The 21,881-nt window shown below is 36.8% G+C and overlaps 1 long non-coding RNA gene and 1 pseudogene across 2 annotated transcripts in view; both read left to right on the forward strand.

The window, feature by feature from the left end:
- LOC309504277 overlaps positions 1–21,881 on the forward strand; it is a 503,575-nt gene that overhangs the window by 407,234 nt on the left and 74,460 nt on the right. The gene's annotated exons all lie outside the window — the stretch shown is intronic.
- On the forward strand, positions 5,951–9,005 carry LOC309504264 (annotated as a pseudogene). The gene is made up of 4 exons (XR_014211811.1): positions 5,951–6,316; positions 6,798–7,381; positions 7,530–7,622; positions 8,164–9,005. The product of XR_014211811.1 is annotated as an uncharacterized misc_RNA (transcript).

The following is a 21,881-nucleotide window of genomic DNA, read 5'->3' on the forward strand; positions in this document are numbered from 1 at the left end:
TTTTATATCTGCAATAACTTTGTTGAAAAAATAAATAAAATCCTGACGGTACCTGACTTTTCCTAAAAGTGTCTGTATTTTCATTTAAAATGTTTTTCATATAAATTGCACATAAGGCAAAAAAACAAATGAACATATTTACCTATTTCGGCCATAGACGGTCATATTGACCGCACTGAATTTCGCGGTATTATTATAGGCTATACCAATATACACAACAATAAAATGTGGTAAAAATACACAAAACATATTCAACAACAAATAATTTAAATGTAATGATATTCAGAACAGAACAAGAATGAAAAAATAACTATAAACAAGCCAAAATGAAATACTTTATAAGCGAAAGTGAAAGTAAGCGGCGTTAGGCTCACGTAATTCTCTAATTAGAATCAAAATGTTTCAACATTTGCGATGTATTTGGATGGTAAACTATTTTAAACTAAACTACTTTATTATAGGCTTTGTACTTCACTCACGTTCCAATATCGACGGAAAAAATCATCCTCTTCACACGTGCAAAATGGTACGAATTGTACGAGGCTATACTGACTATATAAACAGAGCAGTGGAATTTTTATATGTTAGGTTGACTATTTTATTATGGCTATAATGAACAGGCTGCAATGTCAAGACTGCAATGCTGTAATATGGTGTGTGTGTGTGTGTGTGTGTGTGTGTGTGTGTGTGTGTGTGTGTGTGTGTGTGTGTGTGTGTGTGTGTGTGTGTGTGTGTGTGTGTGTGTGTGTGTGTGTGTGTGTGTGTGTGTGTGTGTGTGTGTGTGTGTCGGCGGGCGCGATCGAACAGTGGAAACATGAAAACATAGGCTACTCCGTTATTTTGTTCAGGACATCTACAGATATTATTTATAAATGTATAATTAAACTTGTTTAAATGTACAGTTTGGTGTTGTTTTGTTTTTAAAATATATCATAATACAATAAATGCATTAATCTCTCAATTGGGTATGTATCATTAAAGATATAGAGTTTGGAATCTAGCGGTCAAAATGACCGCTCGCGGCAGTTCTAGTAGTTATGGAATTCTGGCACTTCTAGTGTTAAGGTGATGATACACAGGGCAACTTTTTGAGCAATGTTGCTGGGCAATCTTGCCGATCGATTGTTGCTTGGGCACTTTCCCATTGAAAATGGGCAGTACATTTCTGTCTGGATAATTTAGATCGGTCATGGGCCCTGTTTCTCATCTAGTTGCCCGTTGACGACAGCATTGCTCAAAAAGTTGCCCTGTGTATCATCACCTTTAGTTATTTCTTGTGATTTTGTCTTTTCTCAATTTAGCGTTTTTTTGTTGTTGTTGTTGTTGTTGTTGTTGTTTCAGTCATTTTCAGTAAACAAACTTATTTTATTCATTTGCCAAGGCATCATTTCTAAAAAATAAAAAATAAACTTTTCCATCTAATATTTAGATTTGATTTCAGATTCATTTCAATAATCAAAAATGTTTTTAGTTAGTTTTAATAGTTTTAGTTAACAATAGGAACACAGGTCTGGCTTTTGCAGTGCCAGTAAATGAACATAAGTGAACTGGAATGTTTTTGGATATAGGACAGACTTAAAGGAATAGTTCACCCATAAATGAAAATTCTGTCATTAATTACCCACCCTCATGTCGCTCCAAACCCGTGAGACTTTCGTTCATCTACGGAACATGAATATATTTTTAATGAAATATTTATTTCCCTCCATTAACAGCCTACGCAACTACCACTTTCAAGTCCCAGAAAGGTAGTAAAGACATCATTAAAGTAATCCATGTGACTCCAGTGGTTTAACCTCAATTTTATGAAGCGACACTAGTGCTTTGTTTGCGCAATAAACAATTAACCATTTTATTTACAAAATATTAATATCCAACGCGCGTTCACGAGAGCACCACAATGCATACGTGTTGTTTTGACATGAGAGCAGACGTTGTGTGAATGCGCGTTGGGCATTTTTGGGCTAACCCTTCACTAACCCTTTAAAAATAACTGACTCCCTGTGCAGTCAAGTGCACTTATTACTAAACTAGAAACACCCTATAATTCAAAAATTTTAACAAGAAAAATGCTCAAAGAAACTATGTGAAATCCTTTTTTTCTTACAAGTAACTGCAGACTTCTTTGAATTAATTGACTCTCCTTCAAGGTATATGCTGGAGTGAAATGAAATGAAAGCAACTGTTCATGCAATGTTAATACTTAACTTTCCCCCCCATGGGTACAATTAGTTAGTGAAGAAACAATTGCATTATTCAGACAATTTGAAAGGTTAAAACAATTAATGATATCAGGCCCTGTGGTCACAGCCAAACAAAGGTAAAGACGATACTTGACGCCAAATATGATGGTTTGTGTTTTGACTAGAAATGTATACTTCAAATCTAACAGCCTACAAATGTTAGAGCTGTCTGATGAACAACTGGCACAGGCAGGGACGTTGTGAGTATTTTGTGAATATCAAATTGGACACGGCTGTCAATTTGGATTTGTTTAAAATTTTGCCTTATATGAATGCAGATCAAGCATATCTGCCTTACATTGGCTGCTGTGTAGATGCAGTAGCTCATTTACCTACAGCAGGTGATAGGTGCGTGCCAGCGTGGAGATAAGCAATAATCGGCAGGAACAGATTGGAGAGAGCTTATTGATGTGCAGGAGGTGGTCAGACCCATCCATTTTTCATTAGGCCACTACATGAGTGACATTTTCAAGTTAAGAATTTGAGTCATTGCGAGATGTGACATTTCTTCCCTAAATCCACAGTTCATTGGCTAGGTTCAAGCACTACAAAATGTACCCACAATGCACTGCTTCATGCATGGATCTTTGACAGGCCTTGCAAATGTTAGAAAACTGGAAAATACTATTACTTGACATCGCCCGAGGCACTGCATATTTAAACAAATCATTCCCAGTCTGTTTCACGCAAGTAACAAGAGCTATGAATGCCTGCACGACATATTTTTAGTCGCGGATATGATTGAGCGATAGCTGTCTGTGAATGAGATTTCTGTAATATTTAAAACACTACATTGCCTATTACTGCTAGAAAGAATTTAATCAGACTTTCCTGTTTTGAAATAAAATGACTTGAAATGAAAAGCTTTTTAAAAAATACATGAAATTGTTGTTTCCTTGCCTGAAAACAAAAGTACATTCACTCCACATTAAAAAGCATTAGGTTTATGGTTCTCTCTTTAAATCAAAAGTGCCTTTGTAAATATTTATTTACTGGCTTTTCCAGGGCATGGGCAAGGTAATGTGTACACGTATCGCAAAGAGAAAATTAAATGATCGATACACAAGAGAAATCTTCAGGAGAGTACTCCATCATTCTTTGTATTAACTGGGCTCAGCTGTGGACGCTCTGTATTGACATGCTTAACGTTCATGTATTGGCTCTGATCTATGGACTTCTCCTCAGAGAAACAAGCTTTCTCTATCTGTGTTAGTGAAGGCGCTCTGGGTAAGAGGCCAGACTTATCTTAATGTTCTTGTGAAGCCATAACAATGTTATCAATGCCATACAAGAAAGAAAAAAATGGTGATCCTTCAGTTGGATGCTTCCAATCTTTTTTCATTTGTTCAGTTGATATCCAAGTAGTCGTTGTGTTTGCTCTGTTAAATTATGATTAGGGCAGGCCATAGCCGCCAATAAGAGGCATAATCTGAATCTAAAAAACACCAGTTCTGTCTTGTTTGACTATGGGGAGTCTTAATGCTTAATAAGTTCCTGCAAAGCAACTATTGATGTAATTTATATGAAACAAAATAAAATAAAATAAGTAGATAAATAAAAAAAAATAAAAAAATATTTAATGTAACTTTAAAGTTATAATAATACATTTAAATACACATATATAGACAAATAGCTCATACATACATACATACATACACACATACACACACATATACATATACATATATACACATATACATATATATATATATATATATATATATATATATATATATATATATATATATATATATATATATATATATAATGTTTTTGAAAGAAGTTTCTTCTGCTCATCAAGCCTGCATTTATTTGATCAAAAATGCAAAAAAAAATAAAAAAAAATAAAGTAATACTGTGATATATTATTACAATTTAAAATAATTGGTTTTCAATGTATTATACTTTAAATTATAATTTATTTCTGTGATGCAAAGCTGAATTTTCAGGATCATTACTCCAGTCTATCACATGATCCTTTAGAAATCATTCTAATATGATGATTCATTATCAAAGTTGGAAACAGTTCTACTGCTTAATATTTTTTCATAACCTGTGATACTTTTTTAGGATACTTTGATGAATAAAAAGTAAAACAATTAAAAATAATAAAATAATAAAAAGCAGCAAATGTTTTAAAAATATAAATCTTTTGTAACAACATACTGGTCAGTAATTTTTTTCTTTCTTTTTTTGAAATAAATCAATACTTTTATTCAGCAAGGATGTGTTAAATTGACAAAAAGTGATAGTAAAGAAGATTTATATTATTAGAATTTTTTATTTTTTTTATTTTTTTTAGATGCAGTTCTTTTTAACCTTTTATTCATCAAATATATTAGGCAGCAGAACTGTTTCCAACACTCATAATAAATCAGAATATTAGAATGATTTCTAACGGATCATGTGATAGACTGGATGTCATATGTGACACTGAGGACTGGAGTAATGATCCTGAAAATTCAGCTTTGCATCACAGAAATGATCATTTAAAGTATAATAAATTTAAAACCAATTATTTTAAATTGTAATAATATATCACAATATTACATAATTTTTTTCTGGATTTTTGATCAAATAAATGCAGGCTTGATGTGCAGAAGAAACTTCTTTCAAAAACATGAAAAATAGTAATGTTTACACACACACACACACACACACACACACACACACACACACACACACACACACACACACACACACACACACACACTTTGCATATGCAAGCTGAAAATACATATAGAAACACAATGGCACCATACAATACAAATCTATATGAGAACAATACATTTATGCATACAATTTAAGACCACTGTTTTGGTGACCACTATTTCCCCCCCTTGTTTTTTCAGTAAAAAAAAAACACAAAAACTAATAGGATGTCATTCCAAGGAATGGAATATATATAAAACGTCTGTGATTTTTTTTTACCTTCCTTGGAATGTCATCCTATTTTTTTATTTTTTTATTGTATGCATAAATGTATTGTTCTCATATATATTTGTATTGTATGGTGCCATTGTGTTTCTATATGTATTTTCAGCTTTCATATGCAAAGTCGTACTGACAATACTGGAATACATGTAATGTTAAAATCATTGCTAATTTGTGAGATATCATATTAGATGTGCCATGAGGAATAACCTCAGGGCAATGCAGTTCGAGAAAATTTTAATATGCTCTATACAAACTGATCTGAGGTAGGTACTATTCTGGGGTATGTAATGACTTTAAAAGCAGAGAAAAGGGCAAAATGAAGATTCCTGTAGATTGTTCATGGCATCACAATCTACGGTTTTCACTCTGATGACAATGTTTCATAATCCATAAGATGAATAATATTAAGAATGGCTGTTCAAACAGAGGGAAATGTTAAAAAAAGGATAACTTCCAGTCATGACATTATGAAAGAGCAATTCACATCTGGTCATGATGAAGATCACAGCGTTTTATTACTAATGATTATGTGACTACATTATGTGCAACATGAAACTAAATGTTACAGAGAAGTTGCATCACAGCTCTCTGTCATTCAAGAGCCTACAGTATCTAAGCCACACCAAAGTTTCATGCTGAGTTTGACAGTGAATTGCTGAAATTATTTGGCAGACAGTCTTTAGTTGGACAGAGAATTACATTTACAACAAGTGATTCTTAAATCAATCTGGAAATATAAATATTACTAATCCTTTTCTGTCAATTACACTCTAAAAAATAATTCAAGGGATCTGTTACCAGTACATAATTTAATACATTGTTGTAAATTAAAAATTCTAAATTGTTCATTTGATTAAACCTTTTAAGTTGCCAGCATTATTTTAATGAGTTGTCATGACAGAATAATGTTGATAATTACATCAACTTAAAAATGTATGTAATTTAAACATAAATATATGTGTTGATTAGTTTAAAACAATATTTACGTTGTAGCAACCCAACGAAATTGGCTTGACAACTTAATTTTTCCACACCATTTGAGTTCAGGATTTCAAAGCTCCTCCCCCACTTAACGAGCAAGGAGCAAGTTCAGACATGTTTTAGGCTGACCAGAATGACACAAAGGACATTTCAAGGTGAGTAATCTGAGTTTGATTTCATTTACAAATAAATTCTCTCCATTTAACTAGAGGTTTAGCTACACCTGGTAATACAGTTGATGTTAGCAGTGTAATTTGACCAGGATAGCAGTGGATAAGAATGTAAAAACGGTTTCATTGAAAAATATGCTCAGCCTGAGAGGGAATTTCATTTGTGCTGTAAATAGGGAAATAATTTAATTCACAGACACACTTTTAAAAATCTGTCGTCATTCACACAGATAGCATTCAAGTTTGATTGTAGGCAGTTTGCTGTTTGACCAACATTAACAGACTTTTGATCTCTAGGCAGTTTTTTTGTTGTTGTTGTTGTTGTTGTTGTTGCTTTTTTTATACAGTGTGTTTTTGTGTTAGTACAACCTGCAGAAAGAGATATTCTGGATTTTGGTCACTGTTGTTATGCATTTCAGAACTGCAATTTCAGCACTAATATTTATGGTACATTTGCTTCCCACAGAAGCCGAGAACATACTCCTCACTCATTGATGGACTTCAAGGAAGACATAATAAAAAGGTTTGTAAGTTCAGCCAACACAGATCAACACAGTGATGTGGAAATTAACGGTATTTCCTAGAGTAGAGTTCTTTTGACTAGAGTTTTGATTGTTCCCCATCTTCAGACAGCTATTGAGAACTTTACCAGAAAATCACCTTGAAGTTATTTAAACAGGCTGCAGAAAATTCATCACCGTTGACATTAAGTTCACTATTTAATTTGTAATTTGTAAATAAACAACACAGACTTTGTAAACATAGTATTAATTGGTGTTGCATTGAAAAAGTACTGAGGACAGGGCTGAATACAGTATTATTTAATATATAAGAACATATTACATGTAATTTGATGTTACATATGAAATATTCTACCATTCCTGTTTTATACAGATAAATGAAGAATTCAAGAGAATAACCACTGTAAGTCTTGAAGCCACCTTTATGGCCAAACTTGACAAGTGTACCCCAAAACGGATGGACCTGGCCTTATCAAAGGGAGGAGCTAAAGGAGAAAGAATCAGAAAGATCAGGGACATGCTTCTTGAGGTATTGTAAATTATTTAGACCATCACACTAGAATAATTTAGATTTGTGTTTAAAATGTCAAGTTGTTGTCATTCACCTGTTCAGATTAAAGTATATTTATTTACTGTTGGCACTTTCTCTTTATTCTTTTTTCATTTTTATTAAATAGCACAATACAATTGAAGTACGGAGAGAAGTAGCTATCCGCTACCTTGTTGTCTATCTTGGAGAGAAAGAAGAGGACCTTTTCAAGGAATTTGCTGTGAGTATTACAACATCTTGAAAATAAAATTAAATCTTTACTTGGCACAGTGTAAACGCACAGGGCAACAACATGCTCCTGCACTGGCCTCTTTCAGTTAAAATTTGAGGTATATTACACTGGCCACACACTAGGTCTACCCAGGTCAGTGATATCATAACAATGGGCTATTTAGTTTAATAAAGAGATGTATGGAAAAAGACTTGTATGGCTGTTGCTTTTCACTTAACCATTTGAATTATTTCAAATTTAAATATTTGATATTATTTCAATATTATTTCAACCATTTGAAACTTACTATTATTTTTATGATAAAATATTTTTGGTCGTTACTTATTGATGCAACCTATTTTGGCCATTTGAGTAACTAGGTGCATGGTCATAAAAAATAAATAAAAAAAGTTAAAATAGAGTTAAAGTTAAAATAGAACAAAGTTTCCAGTGATGAACTGAATTAAGTAAAATTAACTTAAAAAATCAGCAATAATAATCCAATTCATTAGCTCTAACATGCTATCTATATTTTCCCTTGCTTTACAAGAACACACAAGAGTTTGAGGAAGACATCGAAAGGCAAGTGAATTGCCATCATCGGTGATCAACCTACTTCAGGATTTGACCACAAGACGGAAACCATTGTGGTTGAGGGCATCAAAATCCTGAATGGAATGGATATCTCAAGGTGCTGTGCTCTGCTGATGGGCATAATATATGCTCTGAATCTGAGTTACCCCAAGGAACTTAAATATACCTGTGAAGTGTTTCAGAAGCTGTTTCTTGAACTCAATGGACTGAAACCCAGTGCAAAAGTAATGTGTCTGAAGAACAGTATTTTCTGAAATCTCTACTTGTTCCAGAGGAAAATTTGTTCTTTTTTTTTATTTTTATTTTTTATTTGAAGTCTACTCTAGGCTGATCTTTGTGTTATATTTCATACTGCTTGAAAAACTGAGGTTAATATATGAATGTCAGTAGCATTTATATATGCTTGTTTATGACAGTAGCAATCTTAGATGTTTTTTTTTAAATGGGGTTTACTGTTAAGAAATAGTTTTACATTTACATTTAGTCATTTAGACGCTTTTGTCCAAAGCGACTTACAAATTGGGACTAAATTAAGCAAGTCATTGTGAAGAGGCAAAAAACAACGCAAGAAGTGCTCAAAATACGAACTGAGTATGCATACAAATGTTTTGAAGGCAAATCTGTAGGGCCAGTTTGTTTATAATTTGTTGAGAGCACACATTTTTGTTTTGTAAATTGTGCAAAGTGCAAAATTTTGAAACAAAATTTTTGAAACTGCAGTTCAAAATAAAATAAAACAGTTAACTAACAAAATTGTTGTTGAATGAATTAATTTCTTACAAGCAACTAAAACATGAAGAAAAATTAGTTTAGTAAAAGTAAAAATTTATTTTAAAATGTATGTAAAAAAAATAGTTGAAACAACTTAATTTTTTCAAGTACTCAACTTAAAAAATAGAGTTTATGCTACATAAAAATACCTCTGTCTAAAGAGTAAAAGGTAATTTGTCTAACTCAATATAGTTTGTTGGCTTAACGTAATGTTATTAGAAGTTGTCATAACGCAAATATATTGATGCAAACTGTTGCGTTGATTTTTTTTGTTTGAACTACACAATATTTTTTAGAGTGTATATAAATATCTACATCTCAGAGAGTGAAAATCATAATACACAAAATATTTAACAAAGGAAAATACAAAACACTAAATGATTGTTTCTGCCTGATTAAATATGATACCTCTTAAAGGGGAGCTATTATGCAAAATTCACTTTTACATGGTGTTTGAACATAAATGTGTGTTGGCAGAGTGTGTACGCAACCAATGAAAACCCACCAACTCCTTTTTTTTAATCCCCATAAACCATATGCAGTGTCTTGGAACAAGCCGTTCACAGATTCTGGGCAAAGTGACGTCACTTTGTACAGGCCCTGCCCGAACTCAGACGTATTAGGATAGACCCCGCCCTGAGGGAGTTGTACACTGTCTGCCATTTTCTCCAGGCCGGAGCAGCTGTAGTAACAAGAATGTAGCGTAAGGAACTCAGGTGTTTTGTTGTTGGATGTACAGTAAGAGTGAACATAACAGTCTTCATGTACTCCCGACATCAGAGCAGTCTCAAGATCTTAGTTTTGTTTTTGAAGGGATGCACCCCCATACCTCAATTCGTTTATGTCAGCGCAAAATCATTTTACACCGGACTGCTCTTATGAGGGTCAATACAAAGGGACAATACACAGCACAGGTTTTGCTAAAAAGTTGTTACTCAAGGATGGATCAGTACCAACTGTTCGTGATCCAGCTTAGATTCTCCGGAGTGATACTGGTCACAGCAGTAATGAAAGGGAGAGCACACACTTTATTATAGTTCATATGAGTTGTTTTATGGATATAAAGTTTACCAGTTTATTAAACACCCCCTGAAAAGGCATAAGGTCTGTACTGTATATATTTGATTTCACATCTCCGAAAAGGCATAAGGTCTGTATGTTTGATTTCACATCTCCGAAAACGTATAAACAAATAGTCGAATAGGCACTATGTTTATGTATAAGTCGAATATTTGAGGTCTAAAAAAACTCTTAAAATTTACACTACGTAACACAACAGCAGTAGTATTTGCAAAATGATGGTGGTTTGCTTGTCCGCCATGACACTTGCAGTGAGAAATGCTGCAAGCGGAGTGATAAAAATGAGTTCCGGTGGAGATACTGGTCAATATTGCATGGCTGGAAAAGGCTCTAGGCCAATCAGATTTGAGAACCAGAACAATCTGTTGTAAAAATAGACATATTAAGAGCCTATACAGTCTAAGCCACACCAAAGTTTCATGCCGAGTTCGACAGTGAATCTGCTGCAATTATTCGGTGGACAATCTTGTTTGGACAGAGTATTAAATTGAATTAAATTGAATCAAAATGAGTGATTCTAAAATACGCCCAATCTGGATATATAAATATAACTGATCAAGACAAATTTCCACGTCTTAGCATTAGACATGGAATCAAAATCATAAATCAAAAAACAATTAAATTATAACTTGCAAAGATTTTGGAATCATTTCAGAATTGTTGAAAGCATTGCGATAAACTGCACAAAAAATTGCTTTATTTGAGCCAATTTGATCAGATTTGAATCAAATGTATTCAGATGAACTTTAAAAAATAAATAAAAATATTGCTCAAAGTCATTGTCTCTCACTGTAACTAGAACAAAGGGCATGAGAAGTTGGAAGGACATGTGGGTAAGTAAATGACGACCGAATTTTATTTTCTGATGGAACAGTCCCTTTAATGCGATCACACTCATCTAACGTCTGACATTTCTGGCACCACAAAAGTATACATGACTTCATTCCTGTTGCATCTTCTTGTCATGGACAGATAAAGAACACGTTGGGGAAGTAGAGATGGTGCTGCTTGACTGAACACATCTCCTCCAGCAGCGCTGTGTAAGCTAACTGAGATCATGTGATTCACACATTCCACTACAACTCCATCCAGCGCTTTTGCCCAGCGGAGTCATAACACAGTCTGGTACCACGAGATGGTGAATATTCCAGCAAAAAACTCCAGAGATTGCTCCGCCAGACCACGGAGCAGGCCTTGTCACCTTGTGCAGGGTGCAGAAAGCAGAATTGGGAGGGTAAAAATGAGAAGTGACAGGATATTGATTTGCTTATCGCCACAGTGCAGACACACAGGAGTGGAGGGTGAGTGGGAGGTTGGTTATCAGTCGTCCACGTCTGATAGAAAGAGAGAAAGTGAGAGAGAGTGAGAGGAGAGAAAGAAAGAAAGATTTCTCAACTGATTGGTTTGCCTCATTTTGGACTCGACTTTCTCAGTGTGTGTAGTGCTGACAGGCGTGCACTTTTACAGTAAATGAAAGTAAGCTTTCTGATGTGATAGGATTATGCGCTTATATATAGCAGATTGAAAATAAAAGAATGCTATCGCTTCTTTTGTGGATTTGGCAGAATTGCCTGCAATTAGGTGGTTTGCACAAAAAAGTGGATGGCTTTCGAGAATATACTTATAGACCTGTTAAAAAAGGTACAAAAGAATATAATTTCAGCAACGAAAGAGGCCAAGTGCAGTCCATCTAGGTCAGATACACTTCATTCATCCAAACCTAATCTGCATGGTTTAAAACGCCTTTAGCCTATCGCTACTCGGATCAAACAGAAACTTGGCATAACAATGAGGCCAAGAAAAGAGACCCTGCTATCGCTCTAGGTATTTTCTGTAATCAACACGAAATGAAAAAAAATGAAAAAAAAGTAGTAGATCAATATTTAGCCTGCCCATTGACTGCTGAACACTATCGAGCTGTTTTGCATGTGCTGTTCATGAATTCAGCCAAAACAAGCCCTGTGTCGAGAAAATGAGGAACGCAATATTACCTCCACCGGTTCTATGTAGATGAGAATGAGGTAGATTACGAATGACGGCCTGCTTAAAATGCAGCTCTATGTCAAGAGCTACAGCATGTGAATGGTGTACAACTGGAACTCATTTCCCACTCTTTTCCACATGGAGTCTCTGGGCTCCTCACGTTCATTTTCACTTCCCATTTGTTTGATAACAAATAGAGGTTCAAAGCCCAGGTGGGAAAAGACACCATTAATAAAATCTCTCCTGCATGAGACTTGGGTCGTCTCTGAAGGTGCTTGCGGTCAGGTCATGATAGATCTCGGCATTGGTATGCTACAGAAGTTCCTGGCTCTTCCCAGCACTTGTCAAAATAAAGTTGGATTTTTGTGAAAGAAAAGGAGCCCTCATCCATAAAGTGAGGTGATTAACTGACGCAGGTTGCCTTTTTCATTAGGATCATTATGATGAAAGTGCATTCATTAATGATTCTTACAAATCCCATGCTTTCTAGGGAGAAATGGACAAGTCAGCAATATATGTGAACATATATTGTGAAGCAGGGATTGAGGCTTCTTTCGTTTCTGACTGAACAATCCTATTCAGAAAATGTACCTTGTTCTGCAAGGATCATTTCATTCTGCCTCCAGTAGTACACATTGAAATTACACTTCGTTGTTGAACTAAAAAGAAATGGCCAAAAAAAAAAAAAAAAAAAAAAAAAAAAAGAAGAAGCAAATAGAGCACCATTTCTTCTATGCATTTGCGTGCAGTTCAAAACATGCCCCCGCTGGTAGAGGTTGTAACTACACCTCGTTGTTCTAAAAAACATCTTTCCTCATTGACAGACATTTAAAATTAGCTATGTATAATGACTATTTTCATCGCATTCACACTGCAGCTTAATGTGTGACCAAATCAGTTTTTTTTCTCCCCATGGCACAAATCAAAATGAAACACATGATTTAATACTGTGTAAATGTGGAACCAATGCAACCTTCAGTGTTCATATACCTTTATACATCATTCTAACCTGAAATTGTGCTTTATTATCATTAGTGTAGCAGCGGTTCCCACAATAAGTCCATAGAACGCCTATACTATAATTTTGTAACCTCATTATTAATTGATGTGTAATTTCATGCTGGCCTTCACTGAACATCAGTTCGGAACAATAGCTTTCATTTGTTTTGAGATATAATTAAATCTGGGCCACATTCAGTTGTGGAGTGAACATAACCTTATTAATCACAAATATTTTATTACAGCATGTTTTGCCACTGCCTGATTCTTTTTTTATGGCTCTTAAAGCATAAAATACAGTTTATTTGATATTAGAAACATTGCATCCAACTCAAGTATTTAAAAAGATAATAAAGACGAATTCCAAAACCGCATATTTTCTCTTTTTAAATCCTTTATTCAACAATCTCTTCTCTTCAACATTATTCTTCTTTCCTGTTCAGTAAACACACTGAAGCGCTTCCAGGTTCTACGTCAGAACACCGGCTCATTATTGGCCGACGCCATTCACGTGAGCACCACGAAACATGCATGTGATGCTGACGCAGGAGCTAGCCAATAATAAGCTAGCGTTCTGACGTAGAACCAGGAAGCGCTGCACTGTATTTACTATGTGAACCTTGGAGACTATGCGAGTACCTGTCATCACTGAAGAATGCTCTATTTTGCTCACTATGAAACCCAAGTAATTCACATTACGAATCAGCAGCATTCGTTAATTTAAATATGTATTTGCATACAGTATGTACACAAGGCGATCATCGACACATCTTAAGCCTTTCTTGTTAATTATAGAAAATACTTTGCAAGGCATCTGAACTACAGCTGCAAAGTTTGTTCTTACAAGGTTAATCTTCAGTATCTTTGTCATTGAGACAATAGAGTTGTCAGCCTATTTAAAAAAGCCTAAATTGATCCCTTAACAATTCTGTTAATAGAAAGATCTCAGGGACACAAGGGAGAGATAGAGGGAAAAAAGAGGGCTGATTAAATCGTCTTCATTTACTTAACTTGCAGCTAATAATACAATTAGAACATCTCCAGGCAAGAGTATTGTAGGGTTAAAATGGGTGCTATGGAAAATGAGTCTCTCAGATTAATGGGAGGAAATGAAGAAACCCACACACGAGTGCTGTCCATTCCACCAATTCATCACTTCCATCCTCATTGAAGCCACTCAGTTATTACAGAGGAAGTCTTTATCATCACGCTACTTATTTCATTTCACCCTTCACAGGGGGCATTTGCTCACCGACGTGGACCTCTTCGGATCTGACTAAAAAGTCATTTGAACCGTCCCGTGCCCCCCTTTCTGCTGCCCATCCCCATTACCATAAACCCACTCAGTCATGATAACCATTAAAGCAGCATCTTATTAAAAACCTATCAATACACACGCTGCCATTGCGCTAATGGGCAAGAATTCCTCTCCGTTAGGTCCGGACTTGCGTTTCCTCTCCGGGCTAATGAGAGCCATCCCTCAGCATCTCTTTGAGCTAAATCACCTTTATTTGTATCTGCCTACTCGTACCACTGGTAATTTATAGAAGTGTGCACAATGGGAGATGCATTAGTGCTGGCCTGGGTGTGTGTGTGCATGCTTACAGGGTGATTCAGTTCTCGGACTCGTGGTGAGCTGTTAATTGTTCTTCATCTGAGCTCTGGTGATAAAAGAGAAGGAGTCGCTGATGTGACCGCTGATGAGGTTTTATTTCACTCGAGTTTATTTCCAAAGCCGCGTCAAAGGGAGGACGCCCCTCCAAGAAGTTTGCCCTCTAACTCAAGGGAGGAATTGAATATTGCTCTATCCGTCTAAGCATTTTACAGCTTCTGCTCGCCAGCCGTGAGAAATGTGGGGGTGTATTTACACTGGCGTTTACAGTGCGAGACAGAAGCAAGGCTCATCCTCCATAAACTTTGCCAGGAGTCAGCAAGGCTAAATGGTGAAGTTTAAAAGATGTTCGGGATATAAACATATGTCTATAGATGAAAACAACATTAGGGTTCCAAGGGACATGTCAGAAACATGGCTAAATTGCATATTCTGCCTTAAAGGTAAGCTTATCGATCGAGTTCAACGGGTTGTGTAGGAGAAAGGTTCATATCCGTTGTTGTCACGGACACACGGGTTTCGTCATCAGGGACGACAGAGGTAAATCGTATTGTATTTTGTCTCTGTCGCTCTTGCAACATTTCTCACAAATAACTACAACTTGTCATCCTTATTATTGAGATTTTACAAAACAACAACAAAGGCACTTGTCCATGTAAGTGGTAACAGTGATAGCAAATAAGTGGAGCTCCAACTTAAACTGTCAACAATAGGCAACTAAATAGCACTGCAATTTGAAAGAGCCTGACAACAGCCAAAAGGAGCTATGAACAAACAAGACGTGTTGCACTTCAACTACTCAGCTTGATTGCCGCCTGAGTGTCGGACCCTGTAGATAGCGATGTATAGATCCTAGTGAGTCAATGTACACTGTCCCCTGAGATCCTTATAATGGCCATCGCAAAACAAGGCAATAATGTCTCATGCAATCATAATCACGTTCCACCTTGGGACCGCTACAAGCCGGCGGTGAGAAAAAACTCCTGCCAAGCATGAAAACTATATAAATACACTTTGAGGACTTGTAGGGAAGGTGTAGATTTGGATCGGTGCCAGTCACATATCCAAGGCAACAAAAATCATTGGCATGCTGAGTCAGGTGCCAACACACATACATTATACATCTGCTCTGTCGATGCCGGGGATGTGCACGCAGCATTTTAGATTATGTTTGCTCACAAACGCTAGTGGAATGCATGAAATAAATAAATAAATAAATAAATCACATGCCCTTAGGTCTAAGCAAATGCTTGAGAGGAAAATACTTTAAATAGATGCTCATTTGACATCTTAACAAAAGGAAGGTTTTGGGATGGTTAGTCCTAAAGCTAAGAGACCATGTGGATGGAGGGGGTTGGTGGGTGTATACACTGGAGGGCAGCATTGCAGCACAGAGGCTTCAAACTATAAATTCTAAATAAGAGATAGGTGGGCCATTCGTTGGGGCTAAATTAGCCCTCTATCAGTCGGACACATTGGCGTAGAAATCTATAGATGCAGAAAAACAGGTTAAATTGACATTGTTGGGAAGATTAGAGGGATGCACTTTCCAAAAAATAAAGAAATAAAAATCTCTAGCTTGTCCACTCCATTGTACTCTTCTTACACAAAATGCATTTATTACTTTCATGAACGTGGAGGGAGGAGGACTTGCACACACACACATATACATATACATACATATATGAATTGCTCTTTTAAAAAGGGCAAGGCTACCTCAAATCTCTGCAGTGTAATGCACATACAGCGAAACATATTTGTATAAACCTGAGAGCTGCCGTATAGATTACTAGCAGTAGACATCACAATTCCCAGACAGAGGTATAGTTCAGAATATTTTATGCCAACACATGCAGTCGTCAGTCCCTCGGCACATTTGTTAGGGATTTTATTGCTAATGTATGTAAGGCAGTTAATGCTCACAGATGAGAAAATTTCTGGGTGATGGGCTGTAAAATCCCAAATAGTGTAAAACAAGCCCCAAATGGATATTTTGGGAATGCAAACCCACTAGGCAGATCACAATGACTCCTCTGAGCCTCACTACCACCCCATAAATGTCACACAAATCATCTAATATATTGCCAGAGTAAACACATGCTGCATATTAAGACACCTGCTCAAATTTACTGGACATCAGTAGCAAATTAACTTTCATATTATCATTGTCATTTACCAGTGTTGTGTGTATAAACTGCCTTCATTTGCATCAGTGGGCATGAGTGTCATGCCCATTCAAATCAAGGAAAAGCACCCCCTCATATTTCCAGGTGGATTTAGACTGCAACTTACTTGTACCTTGGAAATTTAAGATGAACAATTACTGTAGGTAACAAAATTAAATAAATAAATAAGGCATTTACATTTCAAATTAAGCTGGTCAGTCCAATCAAGCTGAACTATCTGCATATAATTTGCACAGGGTAATGTAATCCTCTTCCTATAGTTTTAGTGCTGCTATCTCGTCAAATACATTTAACACACGAGAGAGAGAGAGAGAGAGAGAGAGTGTGTGTGAGAGTGTGAGAGTGTGAGAGTGTGTGTGAGTGAGTGAGTGAGTGAGTGAGTGAGTGAGTGAGTGAGTGAGTGAGAGAGAGTGTGTGTGAGTGAGAGAGAGTGTGAGTGAGTGACAGTGTGAGAGTGTGAGTGAGTGAGTGTGAGTGAGTGAGTGAGTGAGTGAGTGAGTGAGTGAGTGTGAGAGTGAGTGAGTGTGAGTGTGTGTGAGTGAGTGACAGTGTGAGAGTGTGTGTGAGTGAGTGAGTGAGAGTGTGAGAGAGTGAGAGAGTGAGAGAGTGAGTGAGAGAGTGAGAGAGTGAGAGAGAGAGAGAGTGAGTGAGTGAGTGAGTGAGTGAGTGAGTGAGTGAGTGAGTGAGTGAGTGAGTGAGTGAGTGAGTGAGTGAGTGAGTGAGTGAGTGAGTGAGTGAGTGAGTGAGTGAGTGAGGTTGGTTGCCAGGACTGATGGAGGTTATGAAACATCATCATGCCTTTAAAGGAGGTCATGATGTGACATTGTTCTGAGCTGATAGCTCTGCTTAGTGCTTTCCACATCAGCCTTGGAATGACTGAATCCTCTCGTCAGGGTCTCTAACCCTCTGCGTCCCTGCTAGTGGTGTGCATTCACACCCTTTGAAGTGGCCTCACTCTGACCTAGTCACTCGGCTTGTCTCCAGATTGATCTGTCTGCACGCCCCCCCCTAAAGGTCTCAATGCTCTCTTTGTTGCTTGACTCACCAAGGTTGCACATCATGAGAGAATGACCCCTAACACCTCAAGCCTCTCTTATATTATTTCTTGGAAAAGATTGCAACAGAAATTGTTAAAAATCACACTGAATAGCCCTATAATACAGCACTTATTTCCGAGACATGAGGCAAAGCATGCCTTGTAAATTAACCTGAAATGAATCAGACATGATCACTAGAAGGATCTCAACACAAATATTCATTAATAATCACATTAAAAACCACTAACTATAAACAGCTATTTTATATGGTCTTCATTTAATGAATTTTAACATTATTACTCATCAACATTAATTATCACTCAGTTCAACGACACCATACAGGCTCAGTGATTATATATTTAATATCATGCAGCCTTAATTCATTCACTAATTGACTAATGTGCTAGATTTGTCAATATTTATAATATCTGACATATCTGCTGGTGTTCCTGAATGACAGTGAAGAAAAATTAACATACTGTAATAAAATATCTCTGAATTTATATAATCTTATTTGTAGCCTATTTTTTCCCTTGTCTTAAGAATTAGTTATAAATGTGTGTAACGTACAATGTCAGGGAAAGCCTTCACACACAGAGACAGGGTAATGTATTCTTCTTCCTATAGTTTTAGTGCTGCTGTGTTGTCATAAACACATTTAGCAGATCTCGGGGGAGGGGGCAGGGCTAGTCTTTCACCGGCTAATTGAAAGGGATAGACAAGCTTGTTTAATAGTACTAGGGGAGGGAGGATGCTGACATTCCTTATATTAAATTGCAGTCCAGTGAGTGATTGAGGATTCTAATCCTGTCTAATGCACTCCTTGATACTTTCCTGCTGAAATCTGTCGGCTTGAACACTGTCTCCTGCCTTGCACTTAATATCCTTTGAAAAGCTTTAAGGAATCAAGGGCAATAAATTATATCACATGAATAAAATGCTCTATGATTTAGTGGGAGGAGTGTTGCATTTATTGCTCTCTTCTCTATTATTTCATTTTGTCACATAATTAGATTTAATTATTCAGTTCCATCTCTAATCTGCGCTCCTCATTTCCCCCTAAAATTAATAATGTGGATGCTTTTCTTTCTTGCGCAATCCACATATCAGTTGTTATCTCCGAAGTGCTGGTTCTTACAGCCACAAGATAAATGGTATGTTAAACATGAAAAGAAGAAAGTGTAAACAGGGAAGCTTTAACGCATGCACTTAATGTGCATTTACCACATAAAAGAGCCAACTTAAAAGCAAAACACATTCTTTTATTAATTTGTGTATTAATATCGCAGACTACAACATAATGTGAAGATGCCCTTTGACTTAAATATGAACATGGAAATGAGACTAATTGCCGGAGACAGAGGTAAGAAATAAATAAATAAACACACACAGAGAACACACAGAGAACACAAAGAACCCCTATAAATTTCCTCTTAAATCATTCAACAGAACTATAACAGCCCAAGGGGACTCTATAACAAGCTGTTTCCCTTGAAGGTTGCCATGGCCTTCAGCACTGTAGCTCTGGGGATACCCTAATATATAAAAGATAATGAGAAATTCATATACCTATGGCATCAGTCACCAGATTCGGACCAATGCACCGGTGTCACCACTTAATTCCGGGGCGGTGCCATGTTTAAAACACTAATTTAAAATCCCCACTGGATACAGGATAATTAGATCTTAATCAAGATATGTTGTTATCTATGGGAGGCGTAAGCAGGGATTCGTGAAAACGCTAGCTGTACTTGGGATTTAAGTGTAATTATATAGCCCAATGTTGGCTGAGGGGTGCAACACAGTTTCATCAGATATATCAGGAAGATATATCAGTTCGGCCCATCTTTAGTTTAGCGTCTCTGAACTCCGCCGCGTACCTTTCACCAAATCCCTCACTAATTGTTTCCGTCTCCTAGGTAGCGAGCCTCAGCTTTGATGTTCAAAACCCTCCTTCCTTACAAAGGAGGCTGGCTGTGGGAGCAGAGGAGGAGGCAGATGGGCCGCGACAGGATGCGGCGAACCTGACGTCTCTCTTCCCCTTTCAAGTGCTCTGGTTCAATCAGTCCTCACCACACAAGCTGTTGTGGAGCACCTTTGAAATCAGAACGTCTGCACAATAGTCTTGACTGCTAATGACTTCTTGTAAAGTTCCAAAGCTGCTCTGATTACCCACCCAAACAAGCGTCAATGAGTGTGCATATGCTTGCGTGCATGCTCACAGCCCGCTCGTCTCTCTGGCAACGCTCATAAAACCAACATGAGGATGCGGGTAAACAATTAATATGTTAATTCCGGGAGTCAATACCAGGCAATAGAGCAGGTGCGGGGTTGAGCGTAAAATAGAGCTTTATAAAATGCACCCTCTCCCTTCCAGCCCCCACTTTGCAGGTGACAGGAAAAGTCAGAGTGAATACATTCTATAACCTCAAGCTACTGACCCAATGAACAAGTCCACCAAATGAGCTTTTTACACAAAGAAACCTGCTCCTGTCTAGATACCAGTGCAGCAATTTGACTCCTTCCCCATTATAATAGGTATGACCTGTTTTCCATAAGACTCAGTGCAGCAACTTGACATATTTGATCTCTATGATTTGTGTGAAATGTGGTTCGGCTGCTGGAGCAGAAAATTTTTGCCCAGTTAAATCAAATGGTAGAAGATTCTCAAGTGATTCATTAAAATTGGCCATCCAACTGGACCGCGGCCATATCAAACTGAGACAGATACAGGCCCAGTAAATTTGGCACAATCTATGTGCTGGGATACCAAGAAGGGAGGAGACGAAACTTCCTTGTTTACATGCTCTAAACAAACATTGTTTAGTAACATTTTTGGTTGACACCTGTGACCCATTCTTTGAACACCAACTAATATATTCGCGATAATACATAATATTGTACATATTACCTCTCGAACAAAGCCGTACATTTAAATCGATCTATTTTCAAACCATGTATCCTTTGTAGGGTTGTGGGGATGCTGGAGCCTAACCCAGCCTCTTAGGACAAAGTCAGGGAAACACCCTGGATGGATGGTCTGTGCATGTTTTTAGATTGTGGGGAAACCGAAGCACCCCCACTGCAATACAGGAAGAACATGTAAACTCCACATAGAAAAGCCTCCTGGCTCCTTGACTCGAACCGGGGACCTTCTTGCTGTGAGGCAACAGTTCTACCCATTGAGCCTCTTATAAAATAATATATATTCAAAGTTTAATATAACATATTAATAATAAAGTATTATTAATACAATGCAAAAGTGCTTTGACACATGGCAAGGTTGCGCTTCCGACAAACCGAGTTAGGCTTGAGGTACTTTCCAATCTCACCCTCATCTTTCTCTCCCACATCGTTTCCTGTGAAGTATCTACTGTCCAACAATAGAGGCAAAAATGCCAAAAATAAGTCAAAACCTAGTTCAACAAGGAGGTCTCCAAAAAAAAAATACAGAAGCATCTGGGAGAGACTCAAAGTATCTTCTCCGCATGTAATGCAACGCATTTCTGTTTATGTTAAATAAAACTGCTCTAGAGCAGGTCAAATCGGTAACAAATCCAAATAACTTTACCCTCAAACAAAGAACAAGGCCCTACAACAAGCACAAGTCTGTGCTGTACAATATGCCGTGACAACCTCAGTCAAAACTATTTTTCCTACAGTATGTGTTTTTATTGCTCTTAGGCCTGAACTTTAAAAAAAAAAATTACACATTTTTCAAAGAGATTTTCAGATGTCCACAGTGGACAGTATGCGTTTATGGTTTTAACTGAAGAGATACTGTATTAAACATAATACAGCAATAACACAGCAATGCTGTGTGTATTTAACAAACCAATTAAAATGATAAAAAGTCATGTGAGAACTATAAAATATACAAAAACTGCAATACAGCTTCAGTTATTGCAAAAGCAATTGAGTTTGTTTCTGTTCCACCAGCAGACAAATAACTTTGTCACAAATAACAAGTTTAACGTTGCATGTCTTTGACATCAGAACATGAGGA

The sequence above is a fragment of the Leuciscus leuciscus genome (assembly GCF_965113295.1).
Source record: "Leuciscus leuciscus genome assembly, chromosome: 8".
NCBI classification, from domain to species: domain Eukaryota; kingdom Metazoa; phylum Chordata; class Actinopteri; order Cypriniformes; family Leuciscidae; genus Leuciscus; species Leuciscus leuciscus.